Source organism: Nelumbo lutea, chromosome 4, assembly GCF_056320005.1.
Source record: "Nelumbo lutea isolate HS-2025 chromosome 4, American lotus-T2T, whole genome shotgun sequence".
NCBI lineage: Eukaryota > Viridiplantae > Streptophyta > Magnoliopsida > Proteales > Nelumbonaceae > Nelumbo > Nelumbo lutea.
The window spans coordinates 47,355,104-47,361,967 of NC_142687.1; positions in this window are offsets into that span (position 1 = coordinate 47,355,104).

Here is a 6,864-nt window from a genome sequence, read left to right on the forward strand (position 1 = left end):
TCTCTCGTGCTCATCAAGAAATGCAACAGATGTCAGAGGCATGCCAACATTCTCCATCAACCTGTTGCCGATTTGAAGTATCTCACCAGCCCGTGGCCCTTCGCATAGTGGGGAATTGACATCCTTGGTGCATTTTCGTCAAAAACCGGGCAAATGAAGTTCTTGGTCGTGGCAGTGGACTACTTCACAAAGTGGGTGGAAGTTGAACCATTGGTAAGCATTACAACCCGAAATGTGCAAAATTTCTTCTAGAAAAACATCGTGTGCCATTTCGGTCTGCCCAAAGTCCTGATTTTGGATAACAGGAAGCAATTCGAGGACACCAAATTCCAGAACCGGTGCGCCAAGATAGGGAATCAACAGAATTTCACTTCGGTAGTGCATCCACAAGAAAACGAATAGGCCGAAGTGACGAATAGGGCTATCCTCCATGGATTGAAAGCTTAACTCGCGCGAGCTAAAGGGTTGTGGGTGGACGAGCTACCCAGTATCCTTTGGACATATCGGACTATCATCAAGACTGTGACCGGCGAGACACCCTTCAACCTCACATACAGGATGGAAGTTGTGATCCCAACAGAAATTCATGTACCGATGTTGCGGCTCGAAGCTTACAGCGAAGAGGCAAACGATGACAAACTCAGAACCAACTTGGACCTCATTGAGGAGGTACGCAATCTCACCCACATTCAAACTATGGATTACCAGCAGCGAGTAGCTTGGTATTATAACGCCCAGGTCAGGAAGCGAATATTCTGAGTCGACAACATGGTCCTTCGTAAGGTAATGGTACCTGATCCCGGCTTGGGTAAGCTTGGTCCGAATTGGGAAGGTCCTTACCAGGTGCGGCGAGTGTTCACAGAAGGAACCTATGAGCTCGAGACCATGGAAGGGAAACAGGTACCTTGAGCTTGGAACATGGACAACCTAAGGAGATATTATCGGTAAACCTCAACGCAAACAAAAAACGACTAAGTCCATAGGATCACCGAGCTGATCCGAAAGACAACGAACTAGAGAGAGGACCTTAAGTCACTCCCAGAAGACTAAGGGCTATGGTGCCGAGCTAACAAGACAACTCGACATGATATAAGACCTAGTTTCCTCCCCAGCATGGGCATAGAAGTCTTAGTCACCTCTTCATCATAAGCAGTCTAAAACCCAGTCGCTCTTTGACATAGGCTCATTAAAACCCAGTCGCTTTTGCATGGACAAGGCAAAGTACCCCGAGCACAAACAAGTCGGGCATGTACCCTATAGTGTTTGTTCACCCTGGCATACAATGATGATAAAATTATTCCTATTCGTGTCGTGCTCACCAGCTTGGGAGTAATCTACACTTGGAAAAGTTTTGCTCCTATTTGGTTTAGCTTGCCAACTCGGGAGTAATCTATACTTGGAAAAATTTTTGCACACAAAGAGTTTTGCAAAATACTGGTACTCCAATGATAAAGCACTTTGGGTACATAGCAAAAAAAAAAACAACAAAAAGATTACAAGTATATAGTCGAGCTCGGAGGCTCGGGACATCGAGTATTTACAAAGGGGTCCAAGAAAAGAGGCATCAGTCAGTTCGGGGCTCCTCGTCCCCGGCAGAGGTGTCGATGGGCAGATCTGTCTCCATTTGGTCCTTGGTGGCATCAGCTCCCTCTCCCTCTTCTGTTGTCTCATCGCCAAGAAGGTCGTCGTCACTCTTCTCCTTAGAGTCTGGATCCTTAACGGCTTTGACAGCCATCTCCTTGGTGATCTTGGCTGTAGTGATGGCACTGAGGTTGAGGTGGGGAAATTCACGTTGGGTCAACCACCTACTGAGCTTAAACCCTTTTGTGGTAGCCTGTTGTCTCGGCCTCGACCAGCTTCTCGCGATATTCCATCGAAGACATATACTCCTCGATGGCCTTGACCTTGGCATCCTCCATTGCCTAGAGCATAATTCTAGTCTGCTCCTTTACTAACGACTCGAGGTTCTCGTTCTCTCTCTTCAGAGCCACTTCGCGCTCCTCTAGCTACTTTTTCTCCGCCATCAGTAGAGTCAATAGCTCCTTCTTGGCCCGCGCATCATTCTTCAACTGGTTAATCTCATTGCAAGCTAAGTTGAGCTCGGAGTGGGCACTTCGGGAGGACTCCTCGGCCTCAAGAGCTCATTTCACTTTCACCTTAGACTCGTAGGCCAAGGCATGGATCGAAGAGTTCACCTGCCAAAAGAAGAAACCAAGTATAAGTATGAAGAAAATGTTAAGTATAAAGTAGCCTGAAGGTTAAGTATGTACCACCATGCAGTGTGTGGCCGCTTTGGCCCCAAGCTGAGCGACCGATAAGTCACCCCAACGAGTGACTTCCTCAGCGAATACAGCATCCTTACTTTTGAGGAGGCCAAACTTCGGAGTCAAAATGCTCCGAGCAGAAGTATCGCTACTCGACGGAGTGGTGGTCGCTTGCACATTCTGGGGCTCTGAAGATGTGGTCTCCTCAAGCATGCAGAGTGGGGTAGCCTTGCCATGGTCCTCCTCAATCAAGTCAATTATAGGAGGCTGTTCGGCGATTGGTGGGTGCTCGGGGACGGTGGCGCTAACGTCGGAGGTGGTGGTCTCAGTGTGGAGGTGAGCCTTGTTGGAGGCCCTCTTCTTCTTCTTCCCCTTCAGCATGCTCCCAAAGAGCTCATCGGCGGGGATATCAGCCATGGCAACTGCAAAAGATGACGAACAGAATTAGATGCAACATCAAAGTAAAACAAAAACAAAGGAAACATGTACAATAGTTGGTGATCTACCAAGAGGACTTAGACCGGCTTGAACGAGCTTCTCCTCGGTCATGAAGATTTTGAACTTCAGGTCGAGCTTCGCCCAAGATCAGACCTCCTCCCGCGTCTTTGGGTCCAATCTAACGCCGGGGTCTTGGATGGCTACCCTCCAATGAGTCAGGAATGGCCACCCCTCAGTGTTACAAACCACGAAGTAACGTCTCTTCCAAGCCGGGACTTTGATTAGGAGCTCATGCAACAGCTTGTACCCGCGACGAGGAGACATGTAATAAGTTCACCAGTGTTTGGGTAGAACATAGGTCGAGTTCATATTAATAGAGAGGATCGAAGAAAATATGTCAAGGTCTAGAGGTTAGTTATAATCGTGGAAAATAGAGATGGTACCTACGATGTTGCGGATGAAGTTCGGATGTAGCTGGTCTATGGCGATGTCAAAGAATTTAACGAGCTCGACTATAAAGGGGTGGAGTGGAAGATGCATCCCGGCTACGAGCTGCTCCTCGAAGACCATGATATCATGACCGTGATCCCAAGTAAAGTTGCCTAAGGGAATACTATACACTAAGTTGTTGGGGAGCCCGTAACGAGCTACTAAGGATAAGAGCTTGTCCGTTGTCATTGTAGACGAACCGAAGCTGTCCGGCAAGCGACCTCGATGCTAGGTGGAGGCCAACTTTCCAGAGGCCTCGTGCTCTGGCCGAGGTGAGTCTCCCTCGGATGGGTTGGAGTCCACATCATATGCCGAAGTGTCCACCTCGGTAGGACGGGGCTCTGCGATTTGTGCCGACATGCCCACCTCGGCCCCAGCAAACTCACTACTCCCATCTAATAGACTATATAAGCTAAGGCTAGACATGGTAAAGGAAAGGACAATGGAATCAAAAACAAAGGAAGATGAAATCACCAAAGAAAACCAAAGAATGCAAGACGACCTCAAACTCGAGAATAGCTGACACCGAGCTGGGAGACTTGAACGCGACCTCAAAGACTTCAGACTCACGGTTTATGGCAAAGAAAATGGGCTCTTTGGCCCCTATTTATAACCACTATATTTGGGAATCAACGACCGAGATCATCATGATCCAACAGCTCCTAGGAAAACCGGTTATACGCTACCCGAGGTTAAAATCAGTTGAGCACGCATTTTGATGTCCGCAAAGTTTATAATCAGCTTGACGTCCGTACGTACCTGATACGCGATCTGGGTCACTTCTTGGTCGAGCCAAACGGTCAAAAAGGTCCAACCAAAGGTCCACCCTCCATACCACCTAGACATTGTGCCAAATCCACATGGGCTCGTCATGAACTCCCCGCGTCGGGTCAGGACCCCTGGTACGAGGAGTGGGGGCAATTGATGAGGGGTAATTTGGCACGACCTATTAGTAGAGGTCACGTGGACGCGATGTGCCATCAAGATGACGACTCGGCAAAAGAAGCCTAATCAGTAGTTTTGGGAGCTCGAGTGTTCGGACACCCCAGTACAAAGCCACCTCGGCAAAAAAGTCACCCCAATATAGAGGCACCTCAGCACCTAACCCAATTCGAGGTTCAGGAACCGAAGTGACACATAAGCGACTCCAAAAGCTTCTCAGCGGACTCAAAACCTCTGGAGATCATGCCACATAAGGGCAAACCTTATCCTCTCCCCGCCCAAATCGGGCGGTAATGGTAGACTTCATTGACTGATACGTTACTCCCCGTCTAAAGCGGAAACGGATCTCATCTACTCAGGCCGAGGATTCTGGAATCGTTTGCTGAGACCCACGGCAGATCAACTATATAAGGGCATCAACCCCTCCAGGGCCCAGGTATGCACGATTATTTACATCCAAGCTCTCTAACTTTCAAGCCTTTAGCTCGCAACCACAGCAAGAATTCTAATTTAAGCATCGGAGCGACCTCACCGGGTCATCCACCCCAGTCTCTCTGATCTCTGTTTTGTAGTTTGATCCGACTCACCACACGAACAGTGTCCAGGCATCCTTCCAGATAGAAGCTTTCAGATCGCGCATCATCATGCATCATATTTTCCTTAAAGTTTTTAGCCACTTTAAGAGAACTCCCAATATAAATTATGTCATCAACATACAAGCATACAATCAAAATATCATCACCATGAATTTTCACATAAAGAGTTGGTTTATTAGAACTCTTATGAAAAACCACTTTCTACAAAATATCTATCTATTTTGTTGTACCAAGCTCTTGGTGTTTGCTTTAGCCTGTAGAGTGTCTTCTTCAATTTATACACTTTATGCTCCAAGCCCTCCTTTCCAAATCCATGTGGTTGCTCAACATGTAACTCTTCCTAAAGCCCACCATTGAGGAAGGCTGATTTGGTATCAAGCTGAAATACTTCTTGCCATTTCTTTTGGGCTGCCAAGGCTAAAACAGTTATAATAGTATTTTTTCTAAAAGCTAGTGCAAAAGCTTCAAAAATCTCAATACTTTGCTGTTGCACATACCCCTTCGCAACTAAGCGTGCCTTGTGGCTTTGAAGACTCCCATCTGAATTAAATTTGGACTTGTAAATCCATTTCAATCCAATGGCTTATTTACCATGAGGTACATCAACAAATATCTATTTGTCATTCTTGACAATAGCATCAATCTCTTCTTGCATTGCATTGCATCATTCTTCTTTTATCACCATATCTTCAAAACAAGTAGGTTTTATGGCACATAGAGCAAATTCACAAGAAGCATATATCTCATCAAGTCTTCTCATCTTCCTTGGAGGAGTTGAAGGAGGAGAATTAGATGGTGTTATATTATGCACAGGCTCATTGAAAGATTTATTTGTTTTAATACATAAAGGCACATTTTAATTAGTTTACCAATTCCAAGCTTCATTTTCATTAAAAATCACATCAGACTTATGATCAACATTTTAGAGATAGGATCATAGAGTCAATAACTTTTTGTCTCCTTACTATACCCAATGAAAATGCATTTTGTACTTTTAGCATTTAATTTCTTTTATGTACAAATGCATAAGCTAAAGAACCAAATTTTTTTATGACTTATGTTGGGTTTTCTTCCTGTCCAAGCTTCATATAGAGTTCTTCCTCGGACTGTTGTTGTGGAAAATTGATTTATCAATTACATCATTGTTGCTACTATTTCAACCCAGTATTCATTTGACAACCCTTTATCTTATAACATGGTTCTTGTTGTTTCAACAATAGTCTTATTTTTGTGCTTAACCACACCAATTTGTTGTGGTGCGTAATTAGATATTAGCTGCCTTTGTATCCCCATGCCACTACAAAACTCCTTGAACCTTTTGCAAGTAAACTCATCACCATAGTCAGTACGCAAGGTAACAATAAACCACATTGTTTCTCAACAAATACCTTAAACTATTTGAAAATGGAGAAGGCCTTAGGTTTTTCTTCCATGAAATATACCTAGTTCATTCTCATATAATCATCAACAAATAAAATAAACTACTTACGTCCACTAAAGGATGCAATTTGCATATAGCCACATATGTTAGCTTGTACAAACAACAATGCTTTATTTGCTCTCCATGATTTACCTACCAAAAACTTTTTCCCATACACACATGCTTGACACACTTTTCCATTATTTTTAACAAGTAGAAGACCAGCAGCCATGTTTAATTTATGCATTACATGCAACCCACCACAATGTAAATGCCCATGCCGTCTATGCCACACCATAGAATTTTCACTAGATGCAATAAATGCACTTATTGCAAGATTTGAAAACATAACTACAATCATCTTATTTTCTACCATGCAAATGGAAAACAACTTCCTATCTTTTTTATTATGAATCATGCAACTATCATTGTCAAAAATGGCATAGTAGTACTTCATCAATTGTCCCAAATTTAACAAGTTTTAGGCTAAACTAGGAACATACATCACATCATTAACAAGTTTCCTTCTAATCATGGTGGTAACAACAATAGTGCCAATTCCATACACCTGAACTTGGTTGTAATCACCCATTGTCACTTATCTTTTGATGGATTCGTCAAGCTCAACAAAATGAATTTTGTTTACAGTCATGTGATTACTACACCCACCATCCAAATACCATGTATCATCATTTACTCCATCATGGTAGAAAGG